Below are 14,907 nucleotides of genomic sequence, written 5' to 3' on the forward strand. Positions count from 1 at the left end.
CTCACTGCGCTTCTAAGTTAGTCTTACTGCGCTCCACAAGTTACAGTCTCACTGTGCTCCACAAGTTACAGTCTCACTGCGCTCCACAAGTTACAGTCTCACTGCGCTTCTAAGTTAGTCTTACTGCGCTCCACAAGTTACAGTCTCACTGCGCTTCTAAGTTAGTCTCACGGCGCTCCACAAGTTACAGTCTCACTGCGCTCCACAAGTTACAGTCTCACTGCGCTTCCAAGTTAGTCTTACTGCGCTCCACAAGCTACAGTCTCACTGCGCTCCACAAGCTACAGTCTCACTGTGCTCCACAAGTTACAGTCTCACTGCGCTCCTAAGTTAGTCTTACTGCGCTCCACAAGTTACAGTCTCACTGCGCTCCACAAAAGCCACAGCATACATGTTTGTTTACACATGGGACTTATGGAAAGGAAATAACTTGTCCACATGTTGGTGCATTTTACCAAACTGGTTAACAAGAACAAAAACAAATACAGTATATACTGTATATTAAGAGCTAACATTAGAAACCGTATAGGAAGCAAGTGAATAGAAATACATCCATGAAATACTTGGTTTTGCAAACACAAATATCACACTATGGTTTTCTTCTGATTTCATTTAAATTATGCACTTACTGTTTATGTGATATCATCTGATTACATTAGTTTATTTGTGTGTAAAAGGTTTAAGCAGCTTTAACAACTAAAATCCTTAATTAAATGTAAATAAAATAATCTGAGTATGTCTTATTATGCCAAGCTGTGTCAGTAATTTTGGTCTGGCACTTTAAATCCCCGCCAGTATCTCCACTTTAAGCAGAAATAGCTGTGTGCTCGAGCAATAATTACCTCCAGCACTTACTCTACTGTTACACATTTAACCCCGACGCTGCAGTCTGCTGCCGCAAAAACAGCAGAAGCAACAGCTCTGATCTGCATTTCCGTCACCACTAAACATTAGCCAGTCATGAGGGACAGGAGAGGCAGCGGACCACATGTCGTACTGCAGACAATCCAGTCCGCAAATACTCATTACTCTCTGGCACGCTACGAGTATGAGACACTCATCTGAACGAGAAACTGCTGCACCACCAGGCACAGTCACTCGAGGGTCAAAGCTGACTTTGTGCAGTGGAAAATAAAAATAAACTGTTATTAGCATAAGAAGCCTAGAAGGGGTTCCAATGAGATAATAAACAAACACATAACAGTCCAAAGCCCTGGGGATCTCAAGCGGAGGGAACACAAATACGACAAAAAACAGCAAGTTCCCTTCACAGAACTGGTCGAGTTGAAGGTCCCTGTGAACTGACAGACTCAGTGCTCAGCTAATATTCCTGGGATTCACATGTCTGTAACATTTTCACTATAGAGTGGAAATATTTAGTCTGTGAATCAATGAGTCAGGGCGCACTCACACTGTCCTTCCGCACCGGGCCAAAACAGGTTTTTCAGGTAAAGCCTAGTGCGTTTGACCAGTGTGAGTGCACCCGCTCCGCGCATAACTGCAGCCAGCTGGCCGTCCACAGCGCGTCTGAGAGAGGTGGGCTTTTGTAGAGCGCGTTGGCACATATACGAGCACGAGCGTGCGCACGTGTACGAGCACGAGGCCTACGGCGGCTCTGAAGTCATTTATGTGCGCCTGTTGGGACATAGAAAAAAAAAAGGACGGACCATGTAAACATTGTAATGCAACGGCATTCGCAGAGATACACAAAGTAGTAAGCAGAATACATAAATAGATAAATTATTATGCGTCTGCACGTGGAAGAATTGACAGAAAATTAAGATGAAGAGTGACAGACAATGACGGACGATCTGAGCGCGGGGAGCGACACAGAGACAGACTTCAATAATAGGAGCATGACTCAGACTCATAATGTTTACAACGCTGATATTCTGTGCCGTTTTTCAGAAAACCCTCAGGTTTTAGAGGTTGTTTTGAAAGAATACAGAGGTTTCAGAGGCTGTTTTCCAAGCGGACTTATGTCCTAATGGGTTAAAAGGGAGGGGAAAAAGATATTTAGAAGACAGTAATTGTTTCTGACATCCGTCTTTTTCATTTAAGCGGTTATTACTAAAAGAGTCATGCCTTGATGTTGGTCAGCTCGGTGCATTGAGGTCAACAGAACTAAGAAAACTGGGATCTGTGGCTGTTGAGCGTTTTACTACATTATAAATGTTTAACTGTTGCCTGGAGACCACAAACATGAATTCAGTCTCACTCATATTCAGGCAGTGGCTTGATTTAAAATAAACTCTTCCCACGTCGAAGTGGATTAGTGTTTCAGAGCTTGAGCGTAACAGTTAATCTCTTCTATTACACCTGCTTACTCAGGCTACCAGCGCCGCCGTAGCTGCCACTGAGGACACTGAGGTCATGCTCTTTTTCAGTTTTTATGGACTACTTTTTATGGGGTGCAGTTTGCTTTCTATGATTTCATGCTACAAAATGGCCGCTGTTAAGGATGAACAACTTCGGACATGGGCTTGGAAAAGTTTATTTTTGCATTTTTGACCCAATCAAGTTTGCTTAGAAATGTTTTTTCTAACCTCAAGACGAACGCATGAGAGCAGAATGTAATTGTTTAAATATCTATGACATTAAAGCGAATTAGGTTTTCACTATCAATTAATCTGCCTGATATTTCCTAGATAATCGATTAATTGTTTAGTCAATAAAATGTCCGAAAACAACACAAATAATCCACCAGAGCTTAAGGTGTTCTTTTGATACAGTTTTTGTTACATTACATTACATTAGATGAACATGACCTTCCACGTTAAACATGTAAGTAACGTTCAGAATTAGAATTAGAAATTATTTTCCGGTGTCATTAACAGGCGGCAGAGCGAGCGGCTGTGCGCACTTGTAAAATAATTGTTATTAATCATACTAAATTATGTTTTTCAGTTGCTGAGGCTATACTTGGGAGGGGATGGGGGGGGGGGGTGCATATGTGTGGATTAGTTGGGCGGGGGCAGCCCTATTAATAACAATAAATCGATTATCAAATAAATTGCCGTTTCCTTTTCTGACAACAGGCTAATCAATTATCACTGCAGCCAAAAAACGTTCTTAATAACAGCTGATATGACAACATAGTAAAACTCAAGTACACAAGTGGAAATTTACGCACAGCCCAGGTATCGGTATGGGATGGGAAAAACTGGATCAGTGCATCTCTAAATTCAACTCTAGTCCAGCTTCTCTTCCCTTTGACCTCTCACTTCATCTCATTTATAATAATAACAACAACAACCATTGCCTGAGTTTCTGGATCCCTATTGCACCACTTTATATTCACAAACTTGCCCTTTTTCCTCCATTTCTGCTTTTCTCGTCTCAGACACTCCCACCTCTGCCCCACCTCGAAGCAGATGACTCTGGACTCCAAGCAGAGCAGGCTCAGACACCTCCCGCAGAGAGCGCCGCCAGGATCGGCTACAGCATTTAACCTAATGACGAGCCACGGTGGAGCGCATGACCTCCTTTATTCTTTTTAAAGGCTGATACCGACGTCCTTTACACTGCGTCTTCTATAAAAGGAGCTCCTCTAAGTTTCCAGAAGGCTAAGTGTGAAACAGTGTTTCAACAGTATGTGCATGGTTGGACACTAATGCCTTGAAATTAACAACAAATCTCCTTCAACATATATTCAAATAAAGGGACGCATTTGCAGCTAATGTTGATATTTATAATAAATTAAGCTTCTGACTGTTTTCACAATTCATTAATACACGATTTCTTTAAGCCTAGGTGACAACTTTAAATGTCTTGTTTTGCTTGTTCAACGGTCCAAAACCCCACAAAATATTAATTTTGCAATCACATTAAACACAAAGCAGTGTGTATTATGACAGTGGAAATACCAGAATGATAAGACGAGCAGCACCAATAATAATAGAACTATGGCCAATAACAATTATGGTAGTGGATATACACGAATGATAATAGTGGCAATAATAATAGTAATAATAATAATAATAGAAATATGACTATGACTCATAGTAATTATAGTAGTTGATATACCAGAATGATATGAAAAGTAGCAATAATATCAGCAGCACTCAACACTTGGTTGCCATTTCTAGTCACCTTATATTTTAAGGAATAAATATATTATGCAGTTCTATGTCAGCTTAATAATGGGAATGTGACATAAAAGAATAAAAGATGTATTACAGTAAGTGTGAGTAAGTGTTTTATTTGATTCTTTACAGAATTGGAATCCCAAGTGTTCAGTCGACGGCTCCATACTCAAGTATTGGTATAAAAAATAAACAGCAGTGCAGCTGTTTTCATGATCTTCAGAGATTTGTTTAAAAAAATGAATCTGGCAAGTCACATGTTTTGCTCTCTCTATTTAAGTGGCCAGAACATGTCAGACAATTTCTCAAAATGGTTGTGAAAAGCAACTGAGCAATAATGTTTTTTAATTTATTAATAATTAAAAACATTTTCTGTCATCAACTAATTGACAAGGCTAATCGCGTAATCGTTTCTGCTCTAACTGAATGAAACAAAGTGTTAAACCTTACATTAAATCATATTTGGTGTCCATTCAACGGGTTCTGCTGATGGATGCACAATATTGAACAATATCGTGTTGGCCCACCGGCAACGCAGACATAAAATACAAAGCTTAAAATCATAAAATATTCGTTCCTTGTTCAAAAGTAAGAAAAATACTTCAAGTGTAATTCTGGCGTAAAATCCTCCCATGGTCTTTTTCAGCAAATACACTCATCAAATAAGCCATTGAGACAGATTTTTCCGTGTATAAACTATTAACAGAGAAATCCCGGAGAGTCCCGAACAGTCGCTAACAGCCAAATGCGGCTAAAATCGGCAAAAGAATCCTTTAAAAAATGGAAGTTATTATTATTGTGATTATTACTTTATAGATAGAAGGCAAAATATTTCAGTAATATTAATTAAAAAGGGGTTGAATTATATAAGTTTATACTTCTTCCCACTCCTTTTCGGATATGTAAACAGAATTTATACTTTTTCTTTTTTACTTTGTTATTGTACATTTATTTTTCTTTTCTTTATGACTGCCCATTAATGTAGGATAATTTAGTTTTTTCACATATTCGAAATAAACTATCTAAACTAAAAAAAAAAAGATAAGGAAGCATAATAGATTTAAGTTTAGCAAAAAGTCATAAAACAAATCATACAAAACCATTTAAAAAATCATAAAATATGTATTATTCAAAAACAAGCCTTGTGATACATGAGGAATATTAGTCTTTATGTTGCAAAAGTGGTTTGACATCTCCAGGTCAAAAGATAAGGGAGAATAATAGATTTAAGTTTGGCAAAAAATCATTAAAAGATCATAAAAAATATATTTATCAAAAACGAGCCTTGTGATACATGGGGAATATTAGTCTTTATGTTTTAAAGGTGGTTTAACATCTCCATATCAAGAGATAAGGAAGAATAATATACTTGAGTGGAGCTAAAAAAATCATAACAAATAATAACAAAATCCTAAAATATATATTATTCCAAAACAAGCCTTGTGATACAGGAGGAATATTAGTCTTTACGTTACAAAACAATGTTTTTAGGACATAATTCAAAGAAATAGTTTAAATGCATAATAGTTTTTATTCTGAATATCAAATGAATGTTAAATATCAAACCGACTTAACGCTGGTTATAAACTGTGCATCGCCACATATCAGCAACAAGTCGATTAACGCTTTTAGCAATTATATAACTTAGCAAACGGATGCGTGAAAGCGAAGATGGAGACATTTTTGAATGATTAACATAAACATTTAACACATTCAGGGTGATGTTAGCATATAAAACTAATCTCAACTGCCCAACACGTTCAACTGAAACCGAGATTAACGTAAAGAAATGGTCGTTAAGAGCAAAACACATTTAGCTGGCGTTAGCTAACGTTAGCATGCTAGCACCGAGGCTGCTTCGACAATGTAAACAAGTGGTCCAGTTGCCATTTTGTCCGCATTTTAATTAAATTAAAAATGTCTGATTATTCATAATAAAGCGTAAGAGTGGTAGCGTGTCGATTAAATAAGTGTGAACGCGTTAAATAGTTAACTCACAGTGTGGCTGCAGGGTTTGTGTCGCTGCCATCGGCTCCTTCCGTCACTCTGACAGTTTGCGTTGACTCGCGAGTGATCGACGTCTGAAGACAACCAATGGGAGAGGAGAACGTCATCAAATGGGCGTTAAACAAAAACCCAAGCAGCCAATGAGCGACCACTTACGTCAGTGAGTGCAAAAACAAAGTCCCGTAGAAAAGAAGCGCGTGAGCGGCCTCTCGCGCTGAAACCGATAATTAGTTTAATATTTAATAAATAACTTTTACACTTATATTAATTTGACATCTACAGTTCATATGAAAATTAAACTTTTAATAAACTACCCAACAGTGTATCACATGTTTAAACTGGCTTTTGTCTCAAGTTTGTAATTTTGTGTTTTTAAGTATTTTAAATTTTTATTTCTATAAAATGTGGCATATCAAATAAAGATTATTATAATTATTATTATCATATATATAATTGTATTATTCTTAATTTTTGTGTTTGTATGTATTTACATTTTTATTTCTATAAAATGTGGCATATAAAATAAACAATATTATTATTATTATAAATATAATAGTATTATTCTTAATTTTGTGTTGTTAAGTATTTACATTTTAATTTCCATAAAATGTGGCGTATCAAATAAATATCATCATTATTGTTATTTTGTTATTGTTATAAATATCATTGTATTGCTCTTAGTTTTGTGTTTTTCAGTCTTTTGAATTTGTATTAACATAAAAAGCAGCGTATAGATTCTTCTTCTTCTTATTATTATTATTACTATTATTGATATTATAAATATTATTGTATTATTCTTAATTTTGTGTTTTTAAGTCTTTTAATTTTTTATTTCGTTTTTTGTTTGTTTTTTGCTAATTTTGCTCTTTGGGTCGTATTTTAATAATTTTATCATGTGACTTTATTAGTAAAAGGTGCTGTGTCAAATAAACATCATCATCATAATTATTATTATATTGTATAAAAGCTGACTTTAAAAAAAATTGATATTGTACTTTTCCTGTGCTAATTATGGAGTTTTAGTCTGAAATAAAGTTTTCTATTATATTTATTTATTTAACATTAAAGGGAAATATGAAGAATCTTTATTAAAATATATATATTTAAAAAAAATAATAATACACCTACGGAGTGTTTTGAGGGGTACAGAATGAAAGTATTGCTTAAATAAAAAAATATATTTAGTCTAAATTAATATTTAAATTATTTTAAACAGGTTTGTCAATGACTTTCTGTCCCGTTCCATGGTAGCAGCCAATAGCATTGGGCGTTGCTGGTTGCCAGGGTTGTCGGTTGTTGCTAAGGAAACAAGGAATCATTGTGAGTTGAGAGCTAATGGATTACACACCACTCAAAGAAAGACTTCCAGTTAAAGACTGAAATTAGTGGTTACCCTGAATGACTCATCACTGACATGATGCAGGCTGATCGCTGACACACTCGCCAACAAACCTGGCAACAAACCTGGCAACCCTCACTCATGTTCATCCTCTGTTGCTGTCCACTTTTGAGTGACAGGTGCGTGCCGTCACAGCTGGCGAGCATAGACTTTAGGCTTCATTCAGCCCGCCTCAGCTCCATCCACGCTCCACCTCCATCAGATTTTAGATCAGTCAACTTGAGGAGAGTGTTTGCATGTTTTTATAAACATGATGTGGCTGAAAACACTGATTCATCTCATCTTCAGCCTCTTATCCGGGGTCGGGTCTCGGGGGCAGCAGCTTTAGCAGGGGACCCCAAACTTCCCTTTCCCGGGCCACATTAACCAGCTCTAACTGGGGGATCCTGAGGCGTTCCCAGGCCAGTGTGGAGATCTAATCTCTCCACCTGGTCCTGGGTCTTCCCCGAGGCCTCCTCCCAGCTGGACGTGCCTGGAACACCTCCCTAGGGAGGCGCCCAGGGTTCATCCTTACCAGATGATCCTGAACCACCTCAACTGGCTCCTTTCAACACAAAGGAGCAGCGGCTCTACCCCGAGTTCCTCACGGATGCTGAACTTCTCCCCCTCTCTCTAAGGGAGACTCCAGACCCCCTCCTGAGGAAACACATTTCACACGCTTGGACCCTGGACCTGGTTCTTTGGGTCCTGACCCAGCTTTCATGACCACAGGTGAGGGTAGGAACCAGGATTCCTGGCATCAACCCGACTGCTGGATATATTTTTTGTTGTTGCGAATTCAACATATTTAACTTTAAGATGCTTTCACACAAATACATCATCATAACAACACAGACGGGGACCAATTGAATGCATAGTTAGTACTTAATATTTTTGCGATAATAAATCTAATTTAAGATTTTGAACACAGCACTTTTTGCTGTAATGAGATATGTTTGGTTTTAATACTAAGGCACTTTACCACTATGGAAAAAACTTATATTAACTTGTTTGCATCCCGTGTCATGCTTCAAATGTATGCCTACATACGTGTTTAGTGTTTCCCACGCTATTATTATTATTATCATATACGTTTTAATTGTTTTATCATTTAAGAATATCAAATCCAATCAAATGTATTTATAAAGCACATTTAAAAGCAACAGTGTTTGAGTCAAGTGCTGTATAATCAAATACAGTAAAAGCACAATAAATAAAAAACACAAGAGCAGCAATTATTACTTTTTTCTCCATTTATCCGAATCAGCTTTAACGGCCGAGTACGACACACACACATGGACTTTGACTTCGGTAGGGGTTCGCTCTCTCAAACAGGTAGAAATAAACAGTATAGACACTATGAACACATGAGTAAATACATACACAGACAAGGCTGCGTACCATAAATACAATAAATACAATATACAATCAATCAATTCATTAGTGACAAAGCAAAAATGTACGAAACAAGAACACAAAATAGATGTATTTGCAAAACAAGAGTATTTGCAACAATATTAATAATAAAAACAATATAAAGGAGAAGAGGAAGAGGAGGAAAATAGAGGGTAAAAGAAGCCATAATTGATTATTTCATCCTCTTCATGTTTGCGTGTTTAGCAGAAACTCTCACCACTCCTGCTGTTCAGTTACGGTTCAGTGAATAAGAAAGATAAATCCTATAACAGGAAGTTCTGTGGTGAGTGCTCAGCATTTTTTAAAGGTGACCCTGTCCTCAGAGCAAACCCCCAGCTGCTGATGTCAGAGCCGACACTGACGTCAGCGTGTCTCTGCGTCTGTTTGAGCACCGCGCCGCCACCCTGACCGTTACATGCCTGTGTGCAGGCCAGATGCTGCTGCTGCTGCTGCTGCTGCTGCTGCTGTGAACTCTGCGGGGTCACAGTGAGCCGCTATGCTGCTTATGAAAAGAGCATTTCATAAACAGCAGTGTGCTAAAACAAGACTCTTCTATATTCAAACTGACATGCAAAGAAGACGAGGAGAGCGTGTGCAGCCACTTGAGCAAATATTGTTCAGAAGAAGAAGAAGAAGAATTTCTTTTAAAGTTCAATTTTTTCACTCTGTTATTATTATACATGTTACACACACACACACACACACACACGCACACACGCGCACACACACACACACACACACACACACACACACACACACACACACACACACACACACACACACACACACACACACACACACACACACACACACACACACACACACACACACACACACACACACACACACACAGGCCCGAAATACACACACATGCACAAACAGGACCTAAATACATGCCTAAATACATGCCTCGGGCAGTTGGGGGTTCGGTGCCTTGCTCAACAGTGGTGCCCAGGAGATGAACTGGCACCTCTCCAGCCACCAAACCACGCTCCATTCATGGTCGACACAGGGACTCGAACTGGCGACCCTCCAGCCAAGTCACCTACGGACTGAGGTAATTATTTTACAACATAAATCCCTCTTTCTTTAAAGGGGACCTGTTGTGCTTTCCCTCACTCTCTGTCGTACATATGTCGTTATAATGTCTGATGTTAATGCTGAACATTAACCTGACTCTCGTTCCTCTCCACTCAACACTCTGGGATCGCTCCATATGTCCAACATGTTCCCTGTTGGCATGAGCTTTTCTTTAAAACAAGCTACAGTTTACACTAAAACTCTAACGTGGTGTTTCATCACCCCAGCTTGCGCTCACTCCAAACAGAGCGCAGATTGTCAGATTTATCTTAACTGAGCCCGTCTTCTCCTCCCCTGCCCACAGCCACGGCACAAAGAGCCTCTGTGAGGAGGCCCCACGCTGCCCTCCGCCCTCATATGGCTTCCATTTGGCAAAGTCAGGGGTGTTACACCTTCTGCGACTTACAGCAGCAGGTCAGACTAGGACAAGGAGGCTCATTATGAATGCAGGTCCAGTCTCTGTAACTCTGGGCCCCTGCAGGACCTGCTGGGTTCCTGGCTGGCTGTTAAAACTGCCCAACGGACGAATGTGGATGAAGCAACCGTCAGCTCAGAGGTCACAGTGCAGCACGTCGTCCACACAAGGTCAAGAGAAGAGCTTCGTATCATTCTCTTTTCTAACATGTGCACTTGTTTACACGGGTCCAGGGGCAGGTTTGATATCAGAGTCAAGTCTAAGATCAGATACAACCTTAAGTCTGATGGTCCTGCATGACACTTCCTGCTACTTCTATCACTATTATTCATTTATTCTGTCACTAGTCCTATAAATTATAAACTTTTTAGCCATAGAAGAAGAATTACTTTATTTTTATCCCACACAGGGAAATTCAATTTTTTCACTGTTATTATCACACACACACACACACACACACACACACACACACACACACACACACACACACACACACACACACAGGACCTATATACATGCAATTAAGGAGAGATGTTAGAGCGAGGGGGCTGCCAGTGACCAGCGCCCCGAGCAGTTAGGGGTTCGGTGCCTTGCTCAACAGCACCTCTGCAGTGCCCAGGAGATGAACTGGCACCTCTCCAGCCACCAGTCCACGCTTCATACAGGGACTTGAACCAGCAACCCTACGGTTCCCAGCCAAGTCACCTATGGACTGAGCTACTGCCGCGCCATAAAAACATCCTCAGTGGTGTGTCTCGCTGTATCGTAGCTGCTATTGCCCCAACTCATCATTGATCATGTTTGCCACCATAATTATGATCATTTTCATATTCTGTCACCTTAGCTGTGCTTGTTTCCACTATTCTGCTGTTTTAACTGCCATAACATTTGAGTCATATTCACATGGTTGCTATGGCGCCGTACTAGGTGGCAGCCTGTAACAGCAGCTCCCGTGGGTTTTTAAGTTTCTACAAAGTCTTTGTTGTGTTTGTGTTTTGGTTTTTGCTCAACTTTTGGCGACTCTTCTCCGTAATTAATATATTTTGCATATTTTGTTGTATATATTATTATTGTTTATAGCACACTGTGCACCGTATATATACACTATGTATATATTTGATTCTATTTATGTTATGAACAAAGTGTTTATTTGCTGACCCACTGCTGCTGTTACAAAATAATTTCCCAGTCTGGGATCATTAAAGTCATTCTGTTCTATTCTATATTATTATAGTTACTGTTACGCTTTGGTTGCTTGCATCTCTGGAAGTGTGTCTGTGTCTTTTCTCTCTCTCTCTCTCTCTCCTTCTCTTCCTCTCTCCGGTGCAGACAGATGTGCGTCCTCCACAGAGCTGGGTCTGTCTGACGTTCCTGTCTGTTATAGTGAAGGTTTTCAACGCCACCGTACTCTACGGGGGAATTGTTGGGTCTCTGTAAATCATAAATAAGTCATAGAGTGTGGTCTTTACCTACTCTGTAAAGTGTCCTGAGATAACTTTAGTTATGATTTGACACTATAAATAAAATCGAATTGAATTGAATTGAATTGATGTTCTATGTTTTTGTGCTGCGTGGTTGATGTGTCTTTGTTGGCCGACCCTGAAGTTAGCACCGTCCTGGTCCCCGCGACAAAAAGCCAACGGGGTTTGTCAGGTGAAGACTAACTTTTGGCAGTTTTTCAAGCCTTTTATTAGATAGGACAGACAGGAAATGGGGTGAGAAAGAGAGAGAGAGAGGGAGAGACACGCAGAACAGGGCCGCAGGTCGGAGTCGAACCCACCGCTGTTGCCTCGAGGACCCTCAGCCTCTTTAGATGGGGCGACTGTTCTGACCACTGAGCCACCGGCCGCCACCAGGTGAATTTTTTTAACCTTGAATTTATGAACATTGAAAAATCAAGAGTTAAATTCAGACAAAACATCCGTATGCACATTTTCAATGCATAAATATCCAGTGCTAGAAATTTAACACTTCTTAATTTCAAAATCTGACGACACAGATTTACTTCCATAGATTTGTCCAAAGGGTTTTGGTTTTTTTTGCTGAAAATAAACTCTATGGCGAACAAAAGTTAATCATATTCACGCTTTTTGTTCAGCAAGATAATCTTCACTAATAAACAAAATGCTAACGTGAGGCTATAAACGTACTACACCGCCCACTAGCTTCCAACCGTTTGGAGGAAATAGACAAATATAAATTCCTCTTCTGCGGCGTGATCACTTCTGTAGTTTCATTAGATACACGTAAGCAAACCACCTCTTTAAAGACACATAGAAGCTTCAATATTCACAAGCGGGGCATTTACTGATGAATTCAACATTTTTAAAAATGTTAAAATCTCTTAAGCCTGTGTTTACCACATATATTAGGGGGGCGACTGTGGCTCACTGGCAGATTGGGTCTCGGTCCACATGTTGAAGTGTCCTTGGGCAAGACACTGAACCCTGAATTGCTCCCCGTGCTGCGCATGGTTGTATAAATGTGGTGTGAATGGTTAGATTAGATGGTATGTAGATGTCCACTGCCATCAGTGTGAATGTCTGTGTGAACGGGTGAATGTGACAAACACTGTGAAAGCGCCTTGAGTGGTCAGAAGACTAGAAAGGTGCTATAATAAGTATAAGTATAAGTCCATTTACCAAGTCCATATTTTTAAGTGACCAAAAACTCATTGACTTCTAGACACGGGGGCAGTTCTCATCCCCTGAAGGACCAAAACCAACAATAAAGTGATTCTACTATAAAGAAGTATTCGCTGTATATCCAAAGCATAAATTAATAACACATGAATGAGCCCTACTGTTGCACTGGCTGTTTGTTTATCACACTGAACGTGGGCACAGTGGTTTGTTTTGAGTCAGTCCCACGTACACCGCTCTGATGCTAACTACGGCATCAAACTAGCAGCTGAAAATAGCCCCTAACAACCGCTGTACTGTGCGTTGGACAGTCCATTTTAGCAGGGTGAAGACAATGGTGGAGGAAGTATTCAGATCATTTGCTTAAGTAAAAGTATTACCAGTAAAATAAACTTTAAGTCTGTGTAAAGCAGAAAATATATCTGGTGGTTTCCTGCTGTAGATGTTTAAGGTTGAGCTCATTTCATCTCCTTTATATCTCATTAGGTAGTTTATTCTTCATCAAAGCATCATATTCTATAAGTGTGTTTGTAGCATGGCATTTTCCAGCTGAGCCAAGAGGCTTTTTAAAGTCTTTATTTAGATTAAGATAATTCATCCTTCAGTTTATCACAGAGATTCAACGTCAACACAGTCACGTCTCAAAATATCTCTTAAAATATGCCTAGAAAGACTACGACTTTTAGTCTCTAAATACTACGGCTTTAAGTCTCAAAATACTACAACTTTAGTCTTGAAATACTACGACTTTTGGTCTCTAAATACTACGACTTTAAGTCTCAAAATACTACGACTTTTAGTCTCTAAATACTACGACTTTTAGTCTCAAATACTACGACTTTTAGTCTCAAATACTACGACTTTAAGTCTCAAAATACTACGATTTTTAATCTCAAAACAATACGACTTTAAGTCTCAAAATACTACGACTTTTAGTCTCAAATACTACGGCTTTTAGTCTTAAAATACTACGACTTTTAGTCTCAAAATATTACGACTTTTAGTCTCAAAATACTACGACTTTTAGTCTTGAAATACTACGACTTTAAGTCTCAAAATACTACGACTTTTAATCCTTGAATACTACGACTTTTAGTCTCAAAATACTACGACTTTAAGTCTCAAAATACTACGACTTTAAGTCTCAAAATACTACGACTTTAAGTCTCTAAATACTACGGCTTTAAGTCTCAAAATACTACGACTTTAAGTCTCAAAATACTACGGCTTTAAGTCTCAAAATACTACGACTTTAAGTCTCAAAATACTACGACTTTAAGTCTCTAAATACTACGGCTTTAAGTCTCTAAATACTACGACTGTTAGTCTCAAAATACTACGACTTTAAGTCTCTAAATACTACGACTGTTAGTCTCAAAATACTACGACTTTAAGTCTCTAAATACTACGACTTTAAGTCTCTAAATACTACGACTTTTAGTCTCTAAATACTACGACTGTTAGTCTCAAAATACTACGACTGTTAGTCTCTAAATACTACGACTTTTAGTGTCAAAATACTACGACTTTAAGTCTCTAAATACTACGACTGTTAGTCTCTAAATACTACGACTGTTAGTCTCAAAATACTACGACTGTTAGTCTCTAAATACTACGACTTTTAGTGTCAAAATACTACGACTTTAAGTCTCTAAATACTACGACTTTTAGTCTCTAAATACTACGACTTTAGTCTCTAAATACTACGACTTTAAGTCTCAAAATACTACGACTTTAGTCTTGAAATACTACGACTTTTAGTCTCTAAATACTACGACTTTAGTCTCTAAATACTACGACTTTAAGTCTCTAAATACTACGACTTTAGTCTTGAAATACTACGACTTTTAGTCTCTAAATACTACGACTTTAGTCTCTAAATAC

At 38.7% G+C, this 14,907-nt stretch overlaps 1 protein-coding gene across 9 annotated transcripts in view; it reads right to left on the reverse strand.

The window, feature by feature from the left end:
• ppip5k1a (diphosphoinositol pentakisphosphate kinase 1a) overlaps positions 1-6,154 on the reverse strand; it is a 57,680-nt gene extending 51,526 nt beyond the window's left edge. For all 9 annotated transcript variants that reach the window (XR_014593263.1, XR_014593264.1, XR_014593265.1 and 6 more), the window contains exon 1: positions 6,084-6,154. The gene's annotated coding sequence lies outside the window, so the exon portion shown is untranslated. The remainder of the gene's footprint in view (positions 1-6,083) is intronic.
• Between the last annotated feature and the right edge of the window lie 8,753 nt (positions 6,155-14,907).

Source organism: Echiichthys vipera (genome assembly GCF_963691815.1).
Source record: "Echiichthys vipera genome assembly, chromosome: 1".
NCBI classification, from domain to species: domain Eukaryota; kingdom Metazoa; phylum Chordata; class Actinopteri; order Perciformes; family Trachinidae; genus Echiichthys; species Echiichthys vipera.